At 44.1% G+C, this 27,508-nt stretch overlaps 1 long non-coding RNA gene across 1 annotated transcript in view; it reads left to right on the forward strand.

Annotated features, from left to right (window-relative positions):
* The window catches only part of LOC144270275 (uncharacterized), a 29,404-nt gene extending 7,660 nt beyond the window's left edge, over positions 1–21,744 (forward strand). The window contains exons 2-3 of the long non-coding RNA XR_013347133.1: positions 7,448–7,564; positions 20,035–21,744. This is a non-coding gene — a long non-coding RNA (uncharacterized LOC144270275). The remainder of the gene's footprint in view (positions 1–7,447; positions 7,565–20,034) is intronic.
* Positions 21,745–27,508: the final 5,764 nt, after the last annotated feature.

Genomic DNA, 27,508 nt, shown 5'->3' on the forward strand with positions numbered 1-27,508 from the left:
TAGTAGTGATTTAAAAATAAATGTAACACTACGGAAATTGTCTGTCACTTTCATAAGAGTAGGTTACTTGCTTAGCTCATGTTATCACTTAAAGAGACAGGTTGACTTCAGTCTTCTGAGTGGGACCCAAAGAAAACCAGGTGTCCAACAATTTGGATGTTGTACTGTTGGTTGTGGTCCCCAAGTAACTGTCCTAAGGGACTGGGTATTATGATCTTCAGACAAGGCTCAGTGGGACCCATTAAAGTGCATTCAGCTATTTACATTTATTTCCCAAAGGAGAGGGGCTGGTTTCCATGGGCAAATGGGTACTGTGGATTCACTTCTATGCAGGCTACTGAGCAATATGCCCAGGACTTTAAAATCCCTAGGAGAAGGAGACAGGTCATTAGCATTGGTCATTTGATTTGTACGTCACTTTCCCTTTTTTGTATATATAAAACTCATGCTGACAACAGGTGCCTCTGTGGGATAAACGCTAGCAAAAGGAGGGTGGGGAAGGCTACACACTCGATCTTGGGCCTAGTGTGTGTGGGCACAATCAAATGGCTTTGCAGGGGGCCCCCGCTTTGCTCAGATGGATCTTGCTACTGGAACTCATCCCCGTCTATGTACAGCATTAAGTTATTCCTGCCGGGAATGATTCTGTGGTCTTTGCAACAGGGTGGCTTGCCCTGTAAGTAAGGGCTGGAGGGCCTGGGCCTAGCCAACATGGATTACTGAAAGAGGCGCATCTGAGAGAATCAGGTAATTTCCCTTCTGAAGAGCAGCTGGAAGCAACAGTGAGGGGGAATTTTCTTTGCAACATCTATCAAGAATCCAAGGAAAAGGTGCAAGACTCTAAGTCATCACCAAGACACAAAGCACAGTGCACGGCGGTCATAGACTGTATCTAGAAATGAGTCTGCTATGCCACAAAGCCCAAGAAGAAGAAGAAGAAGGGTGCTCCAGAATGACCTCCGGCCATGAGAATGCTCATGGGTGCTGGCTGACCCTGTTACAGCCTTGACTCACAAAGGCACCTCTGAAAGGAAAAATCTCTGTGGCTTTAGAATACACCAAGCAGTTCCAAATATTGTGGATCTTGAAAAACAATTCTGAGGTAGCAGGCCCCCAATACACCCTATAAAGACATTCATCCTCTTTTTTAGTGGCCCTAAACCCAACAGATCCAGCCCTCAGGTGATCTCTCCTACATAGCAGCATCCTCAGGTGGCTGGGAGCTGCTGGAGTGGCTCCTGTGTCACTCGCTTTCTCCCTGTGGCCAGCATAGAGGACATGACTGAAAAGGGAGTTTGGCCAGAGCATTGTGGTTCGTTGTGATCCCTGATTCCCACAATGGCACCTTCAGTGCAACAGTGCCCTTTCTCACTTGGTCAGCTCTGCAGATGTGGGTCCATAAATTCAACACATTCGGTAAACCCACAGATGATAATGCTTTTCCTTTTGCCACCCAGTCAGTGTATTGCACTAGCAGAAGCCACTAGCAGCTCTGACATATACTAATGCACCCTTGGAGTCAATAAGATTTGAAATTTGTAGTTCTAATTAAATAAATAGCATAAATATAGCCCTGTGATGGAGTATGTACCCCCACACCAGCATGGAAGGGGTTAAACCCAGGAGGGAGCAGTGGAGGTGAGTCCTCTGAGCAGCCTAGAGTGGCTGAACGGTCTGCAACCTATCAGAGAGGGGTTGCAGGGACCAACCATTTCGGGCTCAGCAGAGCTCATGTGAAAAAAAGGAGCTGCAGGGGCAGAGCCAGGCAGTTGTGGCCTGGGGCTCCAGGAGTAAGGGCTGGCTTCCTAGCTGGTAAAAGAGATGCTAGCACCATGGACAGAGCAGTTGCTGGCAGTGATTAAGGGAACAGAGGCCTTGAAATAAGGGTGAAGTAGGTGCTGGGCTTGTTGGGAAGTGGCCCAGGGAAATGTTCTGAACAGTTAGAAGGGATGGAGCATGAGGCTGCCCCTAGAGGGTGCCTGAGTTGGGACCTGGAGCAGTGTACAGGCTCAGGTCCTCCCCGCTTAGCCACTGAGGGAAGTGACTGGGCAAATGGACTGCAGTGTACTGACCCCCAGAAGTGGGAGAAACAGACAGAGACATGGTTGAAGGACTGAGTCATGAAGAGCGTGTCGCGGTTCCTGGAGAGACTGCCAGTCGAGACAGAGCGATGGGGTACAAACTGTGGATGTGAGGCATTGTCCTTGAGCTAATACCCACAGCTACCAGGAGGAGGAGCCAGTCCAGCGGTGAGTGTTGTGCCTTGTGACAAGCCCAAAATACAACTTTTTATTCCAGAACACAATAAAAGGGTTTAGGTTAGGTGAGGAGATATAATTTGTATGGGATGATGAGAAGGCAGCATAAAGGCATAGCTGAAGTAGCCATATACCTTACCTGTTCCTTTCCAGATTCTCACTTTTGAGTTCGTTTTATTTTTGAGATAGAAGAATGATTATATGAAAATGGAAATACATTGTCTGGGTTGTAGGTAGACACCACAGTTCCTGTGGAACTCGTTGCCGCAGGATGTGGTTTGGGTTAAGATATTGGCAAGATTCAAAGAGGGATTGGGCACTTATATTGGTAACAAGAATATCCAGAGTTAAAAGAGTTAATACTAACAAGAATAAGATTGGAAGAGTGACAAAAACACATTTCAGGTTTTAAACTAATCCCTAACTATTAGGGATTAGGATGAGACCTTCATTGGGGGCAGACTATCCCACATCTGCCTACTGTGGGGTTTCTCGTATCTTCCTCTGAAGCATCTTGTGCCCACCAATGTTGGAGACAGGATAGTGAACTAGATAGACCTGATAATTGTGTTCTAGTTGATACATGCTTTCAATCTTAACTATCTTATAAAGCTTTTCTCTTTACTAACAACAAATTGAAAATGCCAATAAATGTTAAGGATTTCCATTTTGTAGCACTAAATGGAACCTGGGCAATTATAAACAGATAACTAAAAGGAAATTTAAAATAACTGTATCTGCTGTAGATCAAACTGAACAAGTGCTCTGAGTTGCTATAATTACTGCTTCCCCATTATGTCTGTCTCACACTAAAAATGACATCGGAATACAGAAATATTGAGGAGTTTGATCTGACCTTTTAATTCAGAAGCTTTGGATGGGAGAGGTTGCTTGCTTGCTGGGGTAGAATAAATTGCATTTTTAGCACTGTGTGCCAAACCAAATTCCACATTTTCTGGAATCTGCCCAACACATACACTGTGGACTATCTTGCAGCATTTTTAATATGCTGAATGCATTCTCATTTAGTTGTCCTCCCTTTGTCAGAGTTCATTCATGACAATACTGTGGAAGCAATGATGCACTATGCTCAATACAAATGCTTGTACAGAATCAGATCAATTAGCAGAACTTTTTATTAATGGTCACTGACTTGCATTTTTTCACACTACTGAGCAGTAATTGAAAATTCCATGTTGCCCACAAATGCAAATTTGTTAAAGCAGTAACTACCCTTTCCTGCAGATAGCATAGCATTTAACAGCACAGCATCTGCTGAAAGAGCCCAGTGTTTTTTCTTCTGCTACTTTGGAATAAACAAGTCTTTTATTTTTAAGTTACTTGCAAATATTTGTGCTCCTTTGTCAGGGAAGATCATTAATTCAAAGGGCTTGTATGGTGCAAAGAGCAAGGCTCAGTTCTTCAAAGTCTACATTCCAAAGTTTGCTAAAGAATTTTTGCAGTAACAAAGCTTCTGTGAATTAATGGCCTTTTTACTGCATTATGGAAGGGGCGTGTGCTAAAGAGTATATTCCACTAACCTATCCTAAGAAGGTTGAATCAATAAGTACTTTTTGTAAATATCTCTCTGGGAAGCAAAAGCAGGCATATCAGCCATCTCTGTCAGAGGCCAGAATCAAAGGTAGCATTCACAAGCTCCCCTTGGGAATAGGGGAAATACAGTTTGGACTGCATACTTGTTTATGTGACTTGCTCCCTGATGGGGAATAGTTCTGGAACTGGCAGTACCTGGTGCCTGTCCCAAGGTGGTCCCATTTCTAATGGCCAAGCAATCAATTTTGCACAGACCTAAGCACTGTGTGATGTTCTTTGGAGCAAACCAGGTCTCTTTCTATTACTGACAAGAAATAAAGGTACATGAATAAAAATGAACATGTGGATGCTTTTGTCTTAACAATAGCACTGTTTGGATGGAATTAGAATCCAAAACACACACAAAAACGGGATGATCCCCTAGGGCAAAGCAATAACCTGGGCAGTCTGTTTCTGAGAGAGAGAATGCTTCTCATTTAATCAATAGAGAAACATTCCCCCTCATAGTCATGTAATATCTGTTTATTGAAAAATAAATTGCATTTGTACTTTTATCATCACATCTAATTTAAAGTTTCTTGTCCTTTTTGACAATCTGGGGAAACTGCTTATTTACAACTTATGAATTCCACTTTGATTTTATGAACTGTCTGCATCTTTATATCTTGTTTCAGAGTAACAGCCGTGTTAGTCTGTATTCGCAAAAAGAAAAGGAGTACTTGTGGCACCTTAGAGACTAACCAATTTATTTGAGCATAAGCTTTCGTGAGCTACAGCTCACTTCATCTGAGCTGTAGCTCACGAAAGCTTATGCTCAAATAAATTGGTTAGTCTCTAAGGTGCCACAAGTACTCCTTTTCTTTGTATCTTGTGGCTGTCTTCTGCTGTGTTCTTACCTCACGCTCCTTGTGCTAAGGGACCGGGGAATGGCACCTAAATGTCTGTCTATGAATAGGTTGGTTGTTAAAGAATATTAGCACCTGAACAGATCTTGATAAGACAGAACAGAGGGATGACTGCATCCTAGATAAACCCAGTTTTCTTCAACTTCTCTGCAGAGGGCTAGGGTTTGAAGGAATAGAATTTCCTCAGGAGAGAGAACAAAGGACATGAGATATTAGTGCCAGCCTTTAAAACCACAAAGGCTGAGCGAGAGAGAAATAAAAATGCACAGGCTTTTTGGGGAAAACATTTTTGCCAGGTGGACAAACTAGAGAGGGAGGAAGTTGACTGCAGAGGTCCAAGAGTGACTCCGTGATTTGGAGGAGAAACCATGTACAGGAAAGGAAGGAGCTGGGACTTCTTAGACACTGACCCAAATCCCAAACAATGCTCAAGACTGATAAAGAAACTGGAGCAGGGAATGGTGTTTAGTTGCTTCTGACTTTACTTGGATCTGTATTTCTCTTGTGCTTAGTAATTGTTTTAAGAAACCCACTGCAAAGCATATGTCTGTTCACGTCAACTATCCCATGTCTCTGAAGAGGTAAACAGTAAACCAGAGAGCCCACAAGGTTGGAGCTCTAGAAATGATTGTGCTGGAGAGTCTGGGTGGAAGGAGGGAGTCTCAGGGCCTAGGCACTTGGATGGAAGGGTCCCAGATCTCAGAACGGAGTGTTAGATGGAGAATATACACGCTGAAAATGTGCCTAGAAAGCCAGAGGCGGTGCCTGCACTTGGCTCAAACTCAGTAAAGTTTGAAAGCACACTGGCCCAGTGCTGGAATCTGGACACAGCAACCTGGTGAGCATCCAACAAGGGAAGCCTGACTAGAACTGTGACACCCTGGGCTTAAATAGCCAAATCATTCTCCACGAGGTTTTTGCATAGTAAAAACACATAACAAAGCTGCTATATACAGAACTATCACTGAAAGCATGGATATCTGAGTACCTCCACCAGGAATACAGCCCAAATGCTACAGATGTAAAGGATACACAGATGAATAGAGTTGTAACTACACTTACAAGATCTGAATTTGGCCACAAGGAATTATATATACACTTTTTAAAAAATAGCTATTTCCTTTTCAGTAGTTGCACAGCTACATTTTCTTTGCTTTGGGGCTTTTCTTCCCTTTTGTGAAAATGTTGTACCTTTCCAGCTCATTGGAAATTGAGGTGATCTCTTTGTTGCTGGCAAATTGGTTACTGTACTCGAAATTTTCAAGCAATCAGGGCAGAGGAATTTTTACAGCCAGAGTGAATAGATTTGCATACTTAGAGAAATAACTGCATAGCTATTAGAAATGACTGTATTGCAATTATTCAAATTCCTGTACATTGATTGGCTAATAATGGTCAGGGTGACCCCGTAATTTGTGACAGCTGTGTAATGATCACGAGCAGGACTCAATCAAAGGGCAGGGAAAGATAGAACTGTGTGCTAGTAACTATGCAGTATCCCTGTGCCACTGTGGGGAGAAAAATAGAGGATCTGGTTCTACTTTTAATTACAATGGTTTTACACTACATTACATGGAATTCAGGGGAGTTACTTGAATTTATACCATTTTAAGTGATTAGAGTCAAGCCTGGAATCTCTAGAGTATTACTCTCGGGACAAAATTCGTTCCTGTACAGAGGGCCCACACAGGGCCTATGAATAGGGCTGTTTGAAAAATTTTCTTTGAAGCTGTTTTTTGACAGAAAATTGGGATTTTGAGGTGCAAGTTTGTGGGGGTTGTTTTTTGTTGTTGTTGTTAGATCATAGAATATCAGGGTTGGAAGGGACCTCAGGAGGTCATCTAGTCCAACCCCCTGCTCAAAGCAGGACCAATCCCCATTTTTTGCCCCAAATGGCCCCCTCAAGGATTGAACTCACAACCCTGGGTTTAGCAGGCCAATGCTCAAACCACTGAGCTATCCCTCCCCTGTTGTTTTGTTTTTAAGAAAAAATGCCTGATTTCTGTGGAAAATTTAGACTTTATATAAAAAATAATATCTCAAAACTGAAAACTTTCAACCGAAAAAATAAAAATTTTCATTGGTAAATGTCATTGTGATGCCTTATGGGAGGTGTAGTTTGGGTACCCCATGCCTTTATTCACCCTTTTTGGGCCAGGCTTCCCAGCTAAACTACATCTCCTATGAGCCCCCATGCCAGATCAGTGGTGGATCATGGTGCATCATGGGAAATGCATTCTGGTCCGAGAACCCAGCCCATAGAAGAGAATGAGGCCCCTGAACTACAACACCCATGAAGCACCATGGTGACATTTACCAATTGAAAGATTTCAGTCAAAATTCTTTTGGCTTCAGCTGAAAGTTCTTGGTTTATTTATTTATTTTTGGGGGGTCAGAAGTTGTAATTTTCTGCAGGAAAAAAGTTAGTTTTCTGACCACTTTATCTATGTGTTGAACCAATCTAGAAGAAAGTCCCGCTACCCGCATCTGTCATTGGGGGTTTGTTGTTAGCCCCTTAAAAAAAAAAGGTAAACCAAAAAGGATGTGTGGGTATAAACAGCCAAGGTATTTATTAAACCATCAACAGTTCTAAACAAGGTAAACCAGAGGTAAACCAAATGAATAGGAACACAGGTAAAGCAAGGACCCCCACAACAGGTGATATAAAGGTAAGTAAAGGACCGGTAGTATCATGACTGTGACTGAGGATAAATTCCCTCCCTCCCCTAGGACGGGACCTAGGTAAGAGGATGGAGGATCAATGGACCACTACCATATCTTGCAGCTCTGAGAACCCTTGCGACAACTGGACAGCTCTGGACTCCATCCAGATAGGTGGAACCCCAGGTAAGGAGTGGACCTCAGGATCAGGTGATGACAGCTCTGTCCCAGCGATGACTTGGCTTGAACTCCCCCCTGCAATGTCATGGGTGTGTGTTTGTCCTCACTGAAAGAGTGGCAGCTGGTGACGCACTCTCTGTATGCAAGTGAGAACTACCCTCCCGCAACCAGATGAATGAGCATGGTGTTCAGCGTACTCCTCTGAGGCAATCTGGAGAGCTGAGGTGTCTGCTGTGCTTTCCATCAGTTGCATCAGCAGCACCTCCAGACTCTGTCACTCAGAAGGGCAGCCCCTTCCCTTTGCTGTGCAGGCCCTAATAGGTCCTGCTGTTACTGGGCAGATCACAGGTCACATGATTTGCTTGGTTTCCCACCTTTCGGTAGAAAGGGCTGGAAACTACACCTGAGAGGGGGAAGAAGGGCAGCCAAGATGGATTCCTAGTTGTTGTTTGGGCATTCCAAGATGTCGCACCTGTGATGTTAATCACCAAAGTTTTTCCCCTACATATGAAGCATGTAAATCCTACTTAAATGTTTAAGGGTTTAAGCCACCTTTGGCCTCTCCCTGATCCCAGGGCTATGCAGCACCAGTTTGGTCTCCAGGCTGAAGCTAGGGTGGCTTTGTGCTAGCAAGCAGTGAAGCCTAAAAGGCCACAAAGGATTGTATGGCACAGATTTACTTGACCACACTACTTTTTCCCCAGCCATGCCCCTTTCAATGACTACGGGAAATGCTATAGCGGCGCTATGCCACCCCAAGATCCTCCATGGGCTAGGTAAGCTGGTGTTAGGGAAGCTTTGCCCCACAGATCAGTGCGAACTTTCCCTCATGTGATGCAGTCCAGGATCTGGCCCAGTATCATCAACCCTTGATTTGCCCACATGGAACAGAAGTGCCAAGGACAGTATTAACCCTGGCATCCAGCCTTCACAAAGGCTGCTTCCATTGTCCACAGGGACTGCAGCTCCCCCAGGAGAAGATAGTTTCTGTAACAGCACAGTAAGTTCCTTGCAGCAAAAGCCGAATGAAACCATATTCATTTGATGTTCAGCCATTTAGTGTCAACCATACCTAGTCTTATAGCTCCATTCTGCCAGTGCACAGAGTACAGCTGGGTCCAGACTTGTCTCCTCATGTCACAATTTGGGAGACCACATATTGGCACTCTGTCTTGAATGTCAATGGGCCATAAAGGTGGGGGATACTAATGGTTCTGTGCTCTGTGCAATCCCCTCTGGCAAAGCCTTTCTAAAGCCAGAGGACAAAGCAGAGTCATCTGCCATGCGGGTGGCCATTTTGGAAATACTCAGAATTGCCAGCATTGCACTTCCCACGTGCAGGTTCTGGGACTGCCAGCCAGCCTCCCAGAAATAGACACAGGTGTCCAAAATCGAAACCTCACTTTTTGGATCTGACCTCTGTTTATCATGGGCCAAACCAAAACTCAAGATCTGAATATCCCATATTTTCAAGAGATTGAAATCCAGACAGTTTTGCAGTTCAGGTTCATCTCTACTTAGAATGCACCGTGCATCAAGTGTTGAACTGGTGTTGGATAGCTGTCAGATTCTCATTGTTCGCATTTGGACATGGCTTTGAAGCATCGTGCGCGGACAGATTGGTCGATATTTACTAAACTCACATTAATACCTGGCAACAAATCATAGTTGAGCCTAGCCCAGATGCAGTTAGCTGAGTAGTCGAGCCCTTAGCGATCAGGGCTAAAGCATGGTTTTTAAATTGTATATAACATAGCCTATGTCTAAACTAGCACTTTTGTTGGTAAAACTCTTGTTGATCAGGGGTGTGGAAAAAACACCCCCTGACCAACAGAAATTTCAGCGACATAAGTGCCAGTGTGGACAGCACTATGTTGGCTGGAGACGCTCTCCTGCCAACGTAGCTACCACCACTCGTTGTAGATGGTTTAATTATGCTAACGGGAGAGCTCTCTCCCGTCGGCATAGAACAGCTACACAGGAGACCTTACAGCGGCACAGCAAGGTCTGTAATGTGGACATAGCCATAGTTTGCCCTTTCTATGTAGGCAAAATAACATCACAACCCCGTTCGACACTAGGAGACATTGTGGGCCAGATCCCAAGCTGTGCCAATGTACACCAGCATCATCTCTTCAGCTCTTGCTAATTTTGGTTGTTTTGGATGTGTAGACAGGCCCCACATTGCTTTGATAGCTGTCATCACTGGTAGCATTTGCACACCTAAAGACTCTGCAGCAGATAAAACAAGAGGCAGTGGTATTTGGAATTCTGGTGGGAAAGCTCTCATGAGATGTTTCCTCCCTTCTGCATCTACATTAAAGCCTTAATCAAAGGTTTTTTTTAGTTGGGCAATCCTGCACCTCATCCCTACTTAGTTATTCATTGCAGCAATGTCCCATGGTGAACTAAATCGATAATCTGAAAAACTGGCCTCACAGCACTTTCAGACACTTTCGAGGGAAGATGTATTTCCATGTTCATATTACAGGTAAATGTGCCATAGCAATAATCTCCACTGCTTTATGCTCCACTCCAATATGTTGTTTTTCAGATTGATTGAATGCCCCAGCTGCACTCTAGCTATTAAGCAATCAGCAACTGTTCATTGTTTTCATGCCTCAAGACAATAGAGATCATCCTTTAAATATAAGACTTAATTACATCTTTGATGCTATCAAAGAGTGGACACAGTTTAGCAGCATGAACAAAAGTTTGCAAATACTCCAGCGTCTCTTCTCCCCTTGATTCGTGAACCTAGGTTCCTTCAATGTCAGTGGGAGTTGTTCATCTCCATTGATAGCTCCATCTTTATACAGCAGCCAGCTACAATAAAATTGATCATAAAACGACTGGTAAAAATAGAACACATAAAATGGCTTATATCTCAGAGGTCTGAGGAGGCAGTAGGTGTACATAATATCAGCAATAGCACGCTTCAGAGGAAAATGTATCTGTGAATATGCCATGGATCAGTTTCAATATTGTGAGCCCTGGAGGTAAAATCTTGATTTGCCCAATGTTTACTCATGTTGAATAGCACCTTACTCCACTGGACTCAATGGGAGTACTCAGGCATTCAAGGTGAAAGAATTGTGGCCTGCGTTATCAGCACGTGGGAAATGCTAGTATGGCAATTTAAAGCAGACTCCTAAAATGGTTTTGGCTCTTATCAAATCAACTGTATTGTTCTAGGGTGGTATTTGTAAAAGTGCCTAGATGATTTAGGAGTACAAGCCCCATGGAGTTTAGTGCAGTAAGGACCATAGGGAACATAAGCGGGGATCTGTCAACAGACTTTCCTTTCAATAGGACTCATGCTCCTAAATCACTTAAGCACTTTTGTAAATCTCACCCCTTAACCTTTAAACATTTTCTCTTTTTAAAATACATGTAGATGTTGAGAAGTTTTTAATGAATTAATGAAATGGTAAAAAGCCCCTGCTAATGCAGAGTTAAGTTTGGCCGGGGGTATCCTTGTGCCCTTCCAGAATGCTGAGTTCAGCAAAACTCAAACTTGTGAAAACAAGGAAATACAGAGCTAAGACACATGCCCACACAATCTTAACTCTTCTCTCCTGGAGCTGGCAATAACCACTGGGAATTAATAAAGTGAATGCAGCTGGAGTTCACGCAGACAAGTATAGCTGTACTGGATGGTGGAGGAATAAGTTGGAGCACTTGGAAGGCCTGCAATGAGATACCAGGTGGCCCTCTTGGTTGGGGTGTGTGTGTGTGTGTCCTCCTGACTCTTCTGTGTCTGATCAAAGGAACAAGGTGCATGTGAATCTTGGGAGATCCAGTATGCCTCATGTCAGTGCTGCATTGCATAGGCTGTGTCACTAACCGAGTACAGGCCTTTTTGCCACAGGGATTGTCAGCAGTTGGGTGGGAGATGAGTGTGGTCTGTGAGTTTAATGAAGGGTAAGTGAAAGTATGTGAGTTGGCATCATACACATAAGGATGAAGGGTTTATAAAAGGGGAGGACAAGGTTGAAAAATTCAGCAGATGCGGTATGCTCTGTGTGGCACAGGCTACAGGCCTGATCAACGCTTAAAATTTCACAGCCTGAGTGCCATAGTTAGGTTGACCTAACTCCTGGTGTTGACACGCCTAGGTCAACAGAAGAATTCTTCCGTCAAGCTAGCCCCCTCCTCTCAGAGAGGTGGATTAACAACATTGATAGGGGCCTGAGGGGAGCTGCAGTGCAGTTGTTGTGCCATTGCAGCAGCTGTAGTGTAGTAACACTGTTGCTAAGTGACTTCTAAGTGCCCTCCATCACTCCCTGTGTATTTTGTTGTAGTGAAATGAGAATAATGGCTGTGCTTTCAAATGTGTAGAGGATATTGTTTTTAATGGAGCTGGTGAGAGAAATCTTAGCCATGGCTTATGTCCTGAGCACATGACAGTTTTGATGTCTAAGCATGAGAGAAGACTGGTGTGTCTCTCTCCTTTCCCCATATTCCCCCCCACAACATAAAGCTCTCCCCCCACACACTCCATTTGCAGCCCACTCTCCTTTTCCCATCCCATGAAGCCATTCACATTTTAGAAACCAGGTGTGCACGAAGAAAAGTTGTGAATCTGTGACCTCTAAGAAAAGCTGTTTTTAAGGGGGGAAGGGTTGTATCCCAAACTTCTTGCACAAATGACCCCAAATTTGGATCACTGAGCCTGCCCACAATCCCATAAGGCACAGCAAATTTCAAGACGCTTAGGCAATGGTAAGGATTTTGGAACACTTTGCAGATCATCCTTTAAACATTTTTTTCTCAATCTTAACTGTAGCAGACCTGTTTTCCTGTAATATTGGTATTACATTAGCTATCCTCCAGTCATTTGGTACAAGTCTCCCCTTGTTGTAGCCCCAAACCTTATCTCCTACTTCCTCCTAACCCCCTTCCTCTCAGCAAGCATTTGCATATCTCCCCCGCCCTCTGCAAATACTTTGGTTAAATTCCCCCAAAATAACACACCCAACAGAGCTTTTAGCACAGATCTTCAAAACTTTTCTTGATTTCTGAGTGGGGAGGGACTTGAAGTGACACTAGTTGGCTGCGTTCAGGATCAGGCTTACTGCTTATCCCCTTGTGCTATGCAGCTGCTATAAAAGCTTTCCACCTACAGCTCCTCATGTCTCTCTCTCTCTGCAAAAGTTCTGTTTTTGGTGTTTGACCCGTAGTCCCTTCTTAGACCCTTAGCTGGAGAACCAAACTCTTTGCTAATAGCACGCTGAATTTTGCTCTCCCAAAGGGCTAAGGGATGCTGTGCACTCTCTGGGACTAGAGCCATGGTTTGATCCCCAGGTCCTGGCAAAAAAAGATATTGCCAAAATATGTCAACCTTCAGAAAAGTTGTTTTTTCAGATGGCTGTGTTGAGGAAACCACTTGTCCAAATGGGCTCAATTTGGAACACTGACCCACCCCATGAGGCACATCAAATTTCAAGGCAATCTGAGTAACCATGTAGATTTGAGAGTACTTAGAAGAGTTGAGCTATAAATAGAAAGCTGGTCATAACCCTAGCTAAGGCAGAGCTGGTGCGCTGATATAATGTGCAAGAAAGGGTTCAGATTCAGATACCCTTGCTCATGTTAAGTAGCTCCACTGAAGTGACTGGGACGCCTACTCAGTGTGAGCAAGGGCATCAGAATCTGGCCAATAAGTTTCTATGCTCCCTGTTGACATGTGGTATGAAGGGAACAAAAACGATGGAAAAAGCTGTAATGGGGCTATGCAGAGGGGTAAGGTAGAGACTCAAGCTGTGCCCTCCCTCCCCCCCACTTTCTATAGTCCCTTTGCCTAATATATGAATGGCCAATAAACTGTGGACATGGCTAGAGCTTGACACTTTCTAGCTAATATACTTGTAGGCACTAATTTCATTTAATTAGTATTTAATCCTTATTGAATCTATTTGCCTCATTGAGTTCCACATGCTGGCTATATGTTCAGTAATAAATTTCTTTTAATCCATTGGAAACATGTATCCTTTAATTCCTGGATTGGGTTGATTACAAATTAACATAAATATGGCCAGTTTGACTAACTACTTGGAAGTTTCATGTGTAAGTAGTTTGCAAAGGATTAATAAATAGTTACTCAATAGTTAGATTGTTGTAGAGTCCACCAGGTCAACAAGTGGCTTCTAACCATCTGTAACAGCACCTATTTATGTGCTTAAACAATCTACAACACATACAGTACTAAAGTAGCTAATATATTGATAATATCAATTCTTGAAACCACTTATCACATTTTAAAATAAAGTGTGAGCATTAAACTATGTTTTGTAAATTATTTAACTCTTTTGGCTAAATTATTTACACTCAAACCCCAAACAATATATTATGATAGGTATTGGTACTGTTTGCAGTAGCAAATTTCTTTGTTATATCAAGCTGAAAACCTAAGCCACACCAGCATGTATATTAAATAGTAATCAGGTTTAACTCAGCAAAGCAACTGTACATACAGCACAGGGCCACTGAAGAATTTGTCTTATACAAATCTGAATAACTAGCTTTTCCCCTTCATGTTTGCTCAATAGTGCTTTCACTTTTGTTGTTATTCTGTTTGGTTAGATGGATGAGGTCTGTGCAGGAGATGGAACTTTCCTAATTGAATATGTTGCCTCCAAAAGACTATACTGATCAGCATTTTTGCAGTTTGAAACCAAGGTTGTTGATCACCCTGTTCAGTCAGTTTGTCTTCATGGAAAGAGAACTTGCTCCCTCTGCTGTCTGTGTCTGGCACACATTCTTACTCTGCTTTACCTGCCTTCAAGGTAACGTTCTCTCAACCCTTATTAGTAGTTTAAGAAAGAACCGAGAAAAACATCAGACAAACCTACAATTCTGTTTGCCTAAAACTTGTATCTGAAGGGAGGAAGCTATTGGAAGTGAGCAAGCAGCCATTATCTCAAAATATTTGGGTTTTGTTCCCCCTTTAAAACTGACGCTTCTGTTTGGCCAGCAGAAGGAAAAAGACTGGCGCTCATGGTTTTCTTTATCTCAAAGCTACATTAACATATCCTCATGGTCATACAGGATGCTGCGAACTAGAATGCAGAACAGTTTTTCTTCCTGAGATATGCCACATCTTTATGTTTGTCTTCAGTGCAGCGTTAACTCAAAGTTATCTAAACTGAGTTAACTCATCTTAAGTTGGCCAAGCTCAAGTGAGAGCAATCATTCTGAAAAATAACACTCAATCTGCGAAGCATGATTGTATCAGCAGCAAAGGGCTTGTCTTCACTGCTAAAAAAAGGTGAGGTTTTTTTCAAACCTTGGGTGACTAATGCCTGTGAGCTATCGCAAGAGAAAAACACAGTGAAGACAGGCACTGCAGTTTTGCAATGAGTGACGTTTGAGGTCAACTTCGAGCAAAGGTATAGCGCTGACCATGACACATCTACCTCATGGCAAGACTATAGTGCCTGGTCTTCATGTTGTGGTTCTGGGGCTTTTTTAAGCAGTGAAGATGAGCTCTGAGCAGGGTTGTGAGTTCAATCCTTGAGGGGGCCATTTAGGGATTTGGGGCAAAAATTGGGGATTGGTCCTGCTTTGAGCAGGGGGTTGGACTAGATGACCTCCTGAGGTCCCTTCCAATTCTGATATTCTATGATTCTATGTTAGCAGCAGACAAGCTGTGCTAACTCAAGAATTGACCTGTATCCCTTGTCTGGCCAGCCAGCTTGAGATAAAAGCATCACCATGCTGAAGTTAAGGGTTTCTGTGTGTGAACAGAACTCAAGTTAGGAGCAACACTCAAGTTATAACTTGAGTTAACTCTGCAGTGAAGACAAGCCCAGTCATCCTGTGCCCATAACATGCAATTCACATCTGCATTCTCTGAAACTGACCCTGCACCACTGACGTTACTGGGAGCTTTTGCCTTTGATTTCAGTGGATGAAGACTCAAACCCATTGGGTAGGAAGGGGAAGGTGTGCACATTTTAATGTATTGAAGAGGCTGCAGGAGAAAGGAAAAGAGCTCTGCAGTCCCTCTTTTAGCCACAGAGTGGTAAGACTGGCAGGGTCACAGAGAAAGCCCAGGGGGATAGTTGGCCTTGAGATCTTCTCCTGAGTAATGTCTGGCAAAAAGCCAGGAGCAACATGGAACAGCCCACTGGGGTGGAGCAGGCTCTGTTTGATGAACCCTGATTAAAGGGCAGGATCTGGACTTCTAGGGAGAGAGTCCTGGGAAGTGTTCAACTGAGGAATGAAGCACAGGAAACTTAAGAGGAAGGGCAGAAGTTGGCTTAAGTTTGTACTTTTTTGTGGGAATTTGTTGTGGGATTCCAGACAAGACCTGAAGGACGGGGGGAATTAGAGGTTGTGGGAAGGGAGCCTGAAAAAAGGCTACAGTAGGAAGAAATCTAAGGAGGCAGCAGCAGCAAGAAGATGGAAAGAGCAGGCCTTGGCTGCTGCTTATAGGTCCCTGGACTGGAACCTTATGTGGCAGGTGGTCCTGGATTCCCCTACCAGCCACTGACATAAAGGGAAGCCTCCTGACATAAAGGGATGAGGAAGATTTAAAGCCCCGAGGGAAAAGGGTATAAGGACCTTGAGTTGGAGCAGAGGAGCAGGTGTTAGGACACTGGACTTGTTGGACTTAGTTACCCAAAAGGGACGGAACTAAAATCTGACTGGCTGGCAGGCTACGTTGTGGTAAGACCCCACCACAGGACCACAGTGACCATCCACAGGAGGTATTAGAGAGGAAAGAGCTGCTACACCATCCCCAGGCATGCCAGCAGTGAGTTCACTTTTCTACAGTGAGCACATTTAATATAAAGTCTTTAAAACATTTTCAGTGGGCTGCCCATATTTCTCGGATATAGACACTGCAGGGGAAGTCTAATGGATAGCAGGTCTTAAATGTGAGTGGGAACATGTCTGTGAAGGACTAGCTCAGAGCAGATGGAGTGTTAAGAATCTGAAATATCTGTAGAGGAAGGATTGTCAAGTCATTAGGGTGTTTAGTCTGGGACATAGAGGTTCAAATCTCTGCTCCACCACAGTCCTGTTGAGTGAATCACTTAATTTTTCTGGGCTTTAGTTCCCCATCTGTAAAATGGGGATAATATTTCCCTACCTCACAAGGATGTTGTGAGGCTGAATACACTAAAGGTGTGAGGTGTGCAGCTGCTACACTAAAGAGGGTCCTATAAATACGTCGCACAGATACACATACATGCTTACCTTGATATTATCAAGAAAAATAAAATAAAATAAAATAAAATCAGGTTTTGATGTGAGCAAAAGAATAAGTTGCATACTATATAAATGAACTGATCCTGAAATCAACAGCCAAACTTGAAATGGCTTCCCTTAAGTCTGCACTGAGTGGTTTTGCTGGTCAATTAGAAGTAAGATTGTCTTTGCATTTCTATACCAGAACAAGCCCAGTGCTTGTAAAAACTTGTAAAACTTTTTTCAGTTGAGAAACTGGGATAAGCTGCATCTACACTAGGAGGGCCTGCAAATGCAGTTATACAGTTCCAGAAAACTTTTTCTAGTGTATGACTGGCTTTCAATAGGAGCAGGAGTAGTCCCTATTAAGCGTGTAATTTGCATACAGCAGGGCCAGATTAACCTTTTGCGGGCCCTGGTTCCAAACATATTTGTGGGCCCCCATGTAGTCGTTGTGGGCTCCGAGTGTGGGCCTGGTGTGGCACAGTATACCCGGTGCTGAATCTCAGAGACATTTTTCATTTTGATCACACACCTCTGCATGACTATCTGCATTGCCATACCCAGCTCCCTCAGCCCCCCGTTTTTCTCATTAAGCTGTATTTACATGTGGGTTTACCAGTGTCCACAGTGAGCAGTAATTTCACAGTGATCAGGGGAAACTCCCCCCAGATTTATCTCCTTCCTCATTCAGACCTTCTGTAGCCATGTCTCCAGTACCATCCTATGTCACCTGTCACTGTATGTGGTTCTGGTCTCAGCTCAGTAGAGTTTCACAGCCAGCAGATACCTGATCAACTCTGACAAATCCCTCCTCAGCGCTCATCCTGCCATTTGAGCAAGCCACTTTGCAAACACCATTTCCCCAAAGTGAGGACTTAGCCCCTGGGAACCTGAAGTCACCAGCCTTTCTCCCTCTGCTCCCATCTACATGCTAGTCTACTACTTGGTCACCACCACCTCTCCCTATGCTTGTTTCCCTTCTACCTTGGACATGCTCCCTAGCCAGCTGGGGCTATTTCTCCCCCTGCAAGCCTGGTCTGCTTCCTCTTTCCCTGCTCCCCTTGACATTCCTTTCCTACTGGTGACCTCTGTTCCTTGAGGTTAACTTCAGTTTCTTTATCCGCTCCTAGCTTAATGGCCCCCAGTAGTCACAGAGCCACCTGCAGCTTCTCTGGCTACAGCCATGGGGCCAATTGCCAGAGGCCAGCCTTAGATAGCTGCAGGTGCTAGCAAGGGACGGAAGGCAGTTCCAAGGCTGAGCATGATTTAAACTTGCAATGGCAGCACTAGGGGTTCTAAATTCTCAGTGCTGGCCTTAGGCAGCTGCAGACTCTGGAGTTAGGTGCTTCCCTCCCTAGGCCATGGCTTTAAGTACCCGAGATGCCCATCACCTGCAGCAGAGGCCACCAATTCCCACACACCTCTCAGCTAGCACATATTCATGCAGAAAGTGCAGCCTGAATGATTTTGGAGGCTGGAGTGCCAGGAGGTTCCCATCCCTGAGCAGCAGCTCTGCAACAAGCTCACATGCCTCACTCCCCTGTAGGACCAGGACCCTGTGAAGATAGTGGAGTTACCCTGTGTATAATCAGTTCTGTCCAAAACCTGTTGACGTAAGTGGGAGTCTTTTCATTGTCTTCAATGGGCTGTGTATAGAAACAAAGGACCCCATTCTAGACTCCAGGAGCAAAGTGCATTGTATACTGCACTGGTTTACTATTGTAACAGGAAGGTCTCACATTACCTAGTGAATAAGCAACACCTCCTACAGCACCTAACTTTTTCTGAGAGGCCTCCTGCCCAATTACTAAATGTAAAGCTGCTTCACTTACCAGGGCTGAAAATATCAGGTAGTACGGTCACAAAAGCAAGGCACTTCTGAATTCACCAGGAATTTTGGATGTGCACAGAACACAGACAGGACTGGTTCCTGCGTGGTTACAGAACTGCAGTCAAGTGGAACAATTTTCAGCTTGCGTGATTGGAGGATATCTGATCCATATTGTAAGACTGTCGCACATAAACGAGGAAAAGTTGAGGTGCTTTTGTTATTCTTTTCTTCCATTCTTCATTTCTATGGGGAATTTGCCAATGTAATATCACGGTCTTCTTTTTAAACAAACAAAACTAAAAAAAATGGCAATGGCTATTGAAAATAGCAATTCCAGTCCTTGTTAGCACTGGGAAGATCCCAGCATTTGTTCCTCAATTTTATCCTACTTTTTCTACAGCAAATTACAGTGGATCAGTATATTTGATTTGGGAGAAATGAAGTAACCCAAATTGAGCTTGAGCGCTCCTGAATTTTGAGAGTGTTCAAATCTGGAAGGCATGTGCTAGATTCCCTTTCTGAATATTGGATAAATCTGGAAAGGAAAAGTCAATTTCTGCTTCCATGGCTCAGAAGTGGAAATCCTCCTGTGTGCCTGGAACTGTATCTAAAGCTGCCCAGGTCTTCTAGTGGAGCCTCCCCTCCCTTACTTTTCATTTTAACTTCTCCTGGAGGGGTCCATATACCTCCCCTGCTAGGCTTTAGATAGAGAGGTGCACTGTCCATTCATTCCACCCAGTTCCTTCTTTGGGGGCTGCCAGGCAAGGTCACACCAGCATCCCTAACCCAATCTGGGGAAGTCTTCTGAGGGTGATATCTGGGCCAAAGCCTTCTACTCTTTGGGCATACTTGTTCCCCATTCACAGTGCCACCCCCTTCTAGCAGCCAGCTTTCAGTTCACAGCAAGCTGCAGCACATGGGGTCTCAGCTTCCCCACTCTTTCCCCCCATTTCCTGTTGATAGCAGCCAAGGGAATGCTGGGAAATGTAGTTCCTTCCCTGCTTCAGGGCTGACTCTCAAAGCAGGGAGCTGGCCAAGGAACTACAGCTCCCAGGGCCCCTTGGATTCTCAGCTCCCAGGGTGGATCCCTGCTGCTCCGAGGCTCTCTCTCAGATCCTCTGCTTCTGCAGCACTACAAGTGGGGAGGAAGCGAGTGTTATGGCCCCCTTCTGAGCTTGGGCACAGCCATTGGCACCATGGTGAATCCGGTACTGGCATACAGAAGCTACTTTCTACATTCAAACTGAAAATCAAAGCTACATTCAGAATGTTAATCACCAACTGCTTTCATATGCATGGTGGGCTAGGTGTCTTTGAAACAGCTGGAATCAGAAATCCTTATTAATTGGAAGGCAGGTTTTAAAAAAAATCTGGAATTCCCAGGTTACCTACCAAGACATGCTTTAGGCAACAAGATTGTTCAAAAGATGTGTTTCTATCACAGGGAAAAGATGGCAAGCAACTTACCTTGGTCTTTCTTCACCTAAGGAGCTGGAGAAGGTCTGAGAAGTGGCCATGAGCATGTTAGAAGAAGATGGATTGTCTTGTGGCTACAGCCCTACATTGGCACCAGAAAACTTGACTTGAATTCCTGCCTCTGCCACAGACTTCTTGTGTGACCTGGGGAAAGTTACTATGGCTTTGATACAGCTACACATGTTGAACTTAAATCCGGTTGATTTTGATGAGACTTCAACACATCCATAAATGCTTGGCTGAATCAAGGCCTGTATCACTGGGACTTCTTCATGAGAATGAGGGCAAAATACAGCCACCAAAGGCAGGTTCAGAGTAAGAGGAAAGGGTATTTCTATGCTGTTCAATAGCATCCATGTTTCCTGTTGTAAGCTTTTGTAGGTAACTGCCCATTTAGTCTAGTAAAAGACACAGGCTATAAAGTAAGCACAGCTGTCTATGTAAAGTACAATTACCACTGCAATCTCTCACACAAAGCCCCCTGAAGTTGGTGAGAATCTTTCCATTAACTTCAATGGGCTTGGAATCAGACCTTTACACTAAAACTACTTGTGGTGCCATTTTTATTTTCCATCTGCTGTTCAGAATTTTAAGGAGGGCTCATGGTGAGCCTCTTTCCTCATTGCTGGGAGGAGATGGTCAGAATTTCCCTCTCTTTTTGCCTTCTTGTTTGTTCTTTGGCTTAACTGCTCTGTGTTATGAGGGGGAAGAGTCTGTGGCCAAGGCATGAGAAGCCTCTTTGCCCTAGGATTACCCACTGCCATTGTATGAGGCTTTCTCTCTCCACACCTGGTGCTGGGCAGCTCTAACTGGGGAAACTTTGTCTCCGATTTCCTTTGGCATCAAATGTTAAAGAAATAAGGGACTTCAAATTCTCTGACACAAAAAGCCAAGATTTGACGACAACAGGCTGGATTCATTCCTGCCTCTGCATGGGCAGCTGTGCTGAAGGAGGCATACACAAAAGCCAGGTACTACAACTGGCCTCCCCTGTGGGTTCTACCAGGGGGAGCAGTTTAATGTTCTAGACACAGATGGAGGATGCACTGGCCCAATTTCTCCTCATCTAACCTCATCATTTTCTGTCTTGGAAGCCTTCTCCCCACAATTACTCAGTGTGGCACTGTGTCCCCTTCTAGTGGTGGCTGCACCACCTACAGAGACTGAGGCCATGACAGCCTTCGCTAGCCTCATTGGGTCCTTCAGTTCAGGCAGTGGTTTAAGATCCTGAGCTCTCAGGTTCAATCCCAGCTGCCAATGACCCATCTAGGAGCACAGCATTACATGAGCAGTTGTTCAGCTGTACCTTCACTCTGAGCAGACTTTGCACTGCTGGTGCACCACCTGGGAATTACGTATGCCACGTAAATGTCTTGTGACGCCGGCTACAACAGTGCCATGTGAACACCTGTTCTCACTTTCAAGTGACATTGCAAACCTGAAGCAGGCAGCATTATCGCCTGCAAATGTAAACAAACTGACTGAACAAGAAGCAGGACTGAGTGGACTTTAGGCTCTAAAGTTTTACATTGTTTTGTTTTTGAATGCAGGGGGGTTTTGTACATAATTCTACATTTGTAAGTGCAACTTTCATGACAGAGATTGTATTACAGTACTTGTATGAGGTGAATTGAAAAATACTATTTTTATAGCACAAATATTTGTAATAAAAATAAATATAAAGTGAGCACTGTAAACTTCATGTTCTATGTTTTAATTGAAATCAATATATTTGAAAATGTAGAAAATATCCAAAAATATTTAAATAAACAGTATTCTATTGTTTAACATGTGATTAGTCGCAATTAATTTTTTTTAATTACCTGTCAGCCCTGTTTAAGATCAATCAGTAGATGGGGACTGTCCTGCCAAAATGTCAGTCTCCAAACATATTGCTAAGTAGTTGATATATGCTTCAGCACCAAATCATAATTAAGAGTGGATAATACTGTTTTTTAACCACATAGTGGGAAGGAAAAGAATATGAGAAGTCTGCACTGTTATCTGTAACCCAATGGGAAGAAGAAACACTTCTGGCTAAGGACTGCGTGGCAGTCCCTCCATGAGATTTGTCTAATAATCTTAAATGTCCATCAAGTCCTTTACTCTTAGATTGTTTTCTGAATGACAATTCCTCCCCCCTGGAAACTACATGGTTCTCAATGGATGTTCCTCAGGAAAGGTGAAAGGTTGAACTGATGATACTGGGATTTGAACCTTTAGCTCCACAGAGAATGGGGACCAAAATCTCTGCTGGTGTTAACTGTCACATCTCCTTGAACTTCACCAACTTCCACCTGCAGAAAATTTTGACCCTAGGTTTTTCAAACCTTCTATTTAGACTATTAAACCATCTTTTTTGGCTTAATTCCAGTTTCTAATTGCAAATAGTAGTTTACTACTCCCCCTTAACAATGCATCAGAAAATTCCTCACCCTTATCAAAAATGTACTCACTTATCCCAGTCTGTTTATTAACTTGGCTCTGGCTTAGAGGCAAAGATCCATGCTTTCCCTTCCAACACAGTGTCATTTCTTTCCTCGATATGTGAATTGCATGTTCAGGAGATAACACAAGTCCCACAACACATTCTGAAAGTTTAAGACAGCACAATTTCTCATCCCTTTGAAACTGACATAGAAACATAAGCCCGACATGCATAATCAACTAGAGGCCGAATCAAAACACAGTAAACATGATTTACTATTCCTATCAAGTACCTCCCTTCCATGCTCCCTTATAGGTAGCAATATTTCTTAACAAACAACTCCCATTTCTGTAACTATCTGAGCCACTATCTCATTAATGTGAGATCACCCTCACATTAGTATTTCTCCTCTAGTCCCTTTCTCTCTTGCCCTCCCCTCATCTCTCGCATACTTTCAAGTGTCCCTATGGCAATGAGAAATTCGTATGGCTAATAGTGAATGCCCATTTTTATGTAGGTTACACAGGAGAGTCCTGATATAAAGGCTATAAATCCTTCTAGGTAACCCATTTTTCACTTTTTCCACCCAACCTGGAATGACCATAGCCAATGTTTTTATATCTGGGTCCCAAAGCATTTAATATTTTAAATATTTGTTAGGAAAATGACAAATATTTTTTCCCCGGGACTGAAGCATAATAGAATATCCATCTAGTCTTTCACAGTTACACTTTGAAGTTAGGGCCTCTGAAAATGAGTTCTTCTGTAATACATCTGCAAGGGCATGTGCTCAGGAATCTGTTTAATAAAAGTATTTATTTCTGTTTTACATTTATATTCATGTAATGCAGTGCCTTTCATGGGGAGAGCTCAAAGCACTTTATAGGCAGCCGGGGCTCAATCCTTAAGGGGCTGAGTACTCTGACACCGATTCAGTAAAACACTTAGGCACGTGCCTAATTTTAAACTCATGCATGGGGAGTCCCATTGAAGTCAATGAGAATACTCCTAAGAATAGCCATACCGGTAAGACCAATGGTCCATCTAGCCCAGTATCCTGTCCACTGACAGTGGGTGGTGCCAGATGCTTCAGAGAAAATGGACAAAATAGGGCAATTAGCTTCTGCTAGTCAGAGGTTTAGGGATAACCAGAGCATGGGATTGTGTCTCTGACCCTCTTGGCTAATAGCCACTGATGGACCTATCCTCCATGAACTTATCTAGTTCTCTTGCAAACCCGGTTATACTTTAGCCTTCACAACATAACCTGGCGATGAGTTCCATTCATAAGCTTACAAATAAACATGTGCTGAAGTGCTTTTGCTGGATTGGGGTCACAGAGTGGGTCAGAGAGTGTCTCCCATTATCTTTAATGGACTCTGGACCTTCACTGAGGCCCTGGTTCATCAAAGCTTTTAATCGTGTGCTTAATTATAAGCATATGAGCAATCTCCCTCCCTAATAAGCAAAGCACTTAAAGCCATGCTTAACTTGTTTTTGTACACTAGACAAGATCACTTCCTATTTGCTGATGGAAATAGCTGTTGGCACCACAATTATCTGATGCAGAGGGTTTCTTGTGCTCTCCGCACTGCTGTAGGTAGTGCCGGTGCCATCAGTTATCGCTGGCTTACTTCTATTTGAACAGTCACCATACATTTTTTTAACTCGCTTATTCAAGACACAAGAAAAGAAGAAAACTCCACTGGCCTGCTGGGTGACCGCGGGCAAGTCATGTCACCTCCCGCGCCTCAGTTTCCCCATCTAGAAAAATGGAGATAATGATACTGACCTCCTTTTGTAAAATGCAAAGCACTACCTAAGAGCTAAGACTTACTAAGACAAACATACACTAAATGGGACCAGGGGAAGGAGGTATCCAGACTATGCTAGTTCAAGGAAACCTTGCGGGATTGTTTTGCTTAGGACACAAAACTGATGAACTATTGAGGGAAGCTCCTCTGAAGTTATGCAAGGGCACAAAAAGCAAACACTAACGTGAGAAAAGGCCAAGGTAGGCCCAGTCTATGTCCAAGCACCTTGTTGGCTTTAAATGTCAACTCATCTATATAAAAATAAGGCTGTTTCCTTGTAAGCACAATATGCAGGAAGTTTATTTTTATAAGTAGAAAATAGAACCTTGTCTTAATGAAGAACACTTGTCCCTGGTCAAACATCTTGTCAGTGATAATAATTCTTTTGAACTCCTCAGTGCTTGAAACATCCCAAAAGAATTACCCTCTAAGAAACATGATCAAAAACTCCATAAAAATCATGCAAGGAATTTACTGGATGGGATTCGAAAAGTAGGAAATTGAAAAAATGAAAGTACAGTAAAGAGAAACCAATCATAAACTCTGCTAAGATATAGCAGGAAAAGCAGTGTATTGATTCTGACATCAATTACTTAGGAAAGATTTGGAAAATTTTCACAGTAGGAAGCCATATGCTTTTCATTATGTGGATCAGCCACTGGACAACTGGAATGCCACCATGATTGCTTCTGTCAATGCTGATGTGAGCCTCTTTTGGAAGGGATGTGAAATAACCTAAATGTGTAACAAGCATTCAAAATGAAAGACCCCAGGCAGTGTGCTTCTCATTATGACTGGGGGACAGAAGGATGAAGTTTTCTTGGCAAGTTTAGGATTTGATTATGAGTTTGTATCCTAATATCTTTGTGCACCAAAGACTGTCACTGAAGTCAAATGGGAGGTTGGGATGCACAAGAAATGCAAGTCTGAAAGCTTGATCTGTAATGGAATCACATCTCTCTCTAGGTACTTATATGATCCAATCACTGTATTATCTGAGCAACTCACAATCATTCAAGCATGTATCCTCACTACATCCCAGGGAGGGAGGGAAGTAGCATTATCCCCATTTTACAGATGAGATGAAGTGATTGACTTGCCTTGCCTCACAGCTGGAGGGTGTAGCAGAGCCATAAATTGAACCCAGGGTTCTCAAGTCCCAGTGCAATACCTCATCCAAAAGTTCTACTTTGTATTTCAGCAGATCTCCTAATTCAGCCTGATAAGCTGTCTTTCCCTTCAACAGCTACGCAGCCAGGCTGTTTGGAAAAGAGAAGTTTCATCCCATCCAGTCAGTTTCTAGTTTCATTCTTCACTCAGCCTCAGGGCACCTCAGCATAGAGCATCCCATCTGCATGTGGTGCTTCTGCCGATTACAGACAGGCATTTAGACCACCCAGCTATGTTGGCGAATACTGTCACTGACCCCACAGCAGGGCGTTGCTGTGGCTGATCAGTCACCGGAGCACGCTGGCTGTGCTTCGTTCTCACAGGCAAGTGCTGTGGACTCTCCAAGCACCAGGCTCTTCAGGATGTGGCCCTCAGGGGTTCCCAGGAACACTCACACACTTCATATGCAACAGAGGATTCCTTTGTTAAGGCTGCTAGAACACAAAATCTGCAAGCATGATGAACGTTTCTAACAAACATGAACCCAACCATTCCCATGCCAGCCCCTCAGGGCAGTGCAGTCCAGTCCAGAGAGAATAGGTGACAATATTCCAGTGTAACCCTTCTGCATCATCCTCCTGCCTGCAGGTTACAGACCTCTATCTTCCAGTTGCAGACACTGCTGCTCCCTGCCAGCAACAGGTGCATCAGCCCAGCTCCCAGGCCATGCAAACCCAGCTCTCAGTTGGCCTGCCATCAGGCCTCCCTTCTGCAGTCAGCTCCCAGGCTGCTGTCTCCCACCTGCTGCTCCAGTGTCTTCCTCAGTTAGGTGCCCTCTGAGCTCTGGCAGTACTATCCTTTCCTGTGCTGGAGGGATTATGGAGGCCTCTGCTGGCTGCATGTTGCACTGAGGGTTAAATATCGAGCCCAGTAAGGATCCAATGGGTTCTTTGAAATACAGGGGCAAAAGTACCTGCACCGTGGGCTCTTCTGTGGAGGGAGAGGGTGGAGGCACAGTTAGTAGGAAATTCCCTACGTTTCCCTTTAGTTAATTCTCTCCAACTTCCCAGGGACCAGAAGGAGAGTTGCGGGCCTGCAGAACTGGCCCAAGTCACTACCTCCTAAGCCTATGGATGTCTGGAGATCTGCATAGATACAAGATACCCTTCATGTAGTCCCATGGCCACCATGCTGCTCCCTTGCCTCCCACACCCCCAATAGCTGCCTGGTTCCTAGTCTCCACTGTCGCAGGGCAGAGGTGTAAAACCTTTGGATGCCCTGCTAAAGACCTGGCTTCCCCCTGCTTCCCTGTACGGTGGCCGGGTACATGAGCCGAGACCCTTAGCCGGGAGCCCAGCTGCAGGCCCTAACAAGGGCAGGCTCAGTGTAATCTGCTGAGCCAAGTGGAACCAGTTGAGTTGCTGACTGGGAAGAAATATAAACCCAGGGAAGAGCTCGGGGGAGGCTAGCCAGGCAGGAGGATAGGAGGGTTGTGGCGCTGTCTCTGTCTCTGCTGGCTGACACAAGGCTCAAAGGCCAGGGGACCCAGTGAGGGGTCGGAGCGGGGACTGGTGTTGGAGGAAATTGGGACAGTACAGCCACCGTAAATAAAAGAGCATGGGTGAAGCACCTGCAAAAGGCATCTGAAACCCTTTCTTTTGCCAGCCCAAGCACAGGGACAAGGGGAAGGAAGCTTGTGCCACCCTGTGACACCACCATCAGCTCCAATGAAACAGCCTCTCACAGTGGCTGCAACTGTGCGGAGGTTGTTACTGTGGGTTCAGAAACAGCCGTAACTTTGGGATAGATTTCTCCCCGAGGAGAGAATATTGTGGGGGGTGGACATGCTCCCTCTCTATTCTCTAAAGTGTGGAGCCCTAGTCTATGGGGTTGGAAACAGAATACAGGGAAGATGTTGCTCTACTCCCTCCACTGCTTCAGTCTCTACTGTATCTCATTATCATTCACTGCATAGCAGAGCGTAGCTATAACTCAACCTTGTAGCCATCTCCAGTCAGGTATTTTCTTGCACTCAAGTTGACCTGAGTGGGGTTTGAGGAAACAAAAGTGTTGAATGTCCCAATCAATGG

The sequence above is a fragment of the Eretmochelys imbricata genome, chromosome 9 (genome assembly GCF_965152235.1).
Source record: "Eretmochelys imbricata isolate rEreImb1 chromosome 9, rEreImb1.hap1, whole genome shotgun sequence".
Taxonomy (NCBI): domain Eukaryota; kingdom Metazoa; phylum Chordata; order Testudines; family Cheloniidae; genus Eretmochelys; species Eretmochelys imbricata.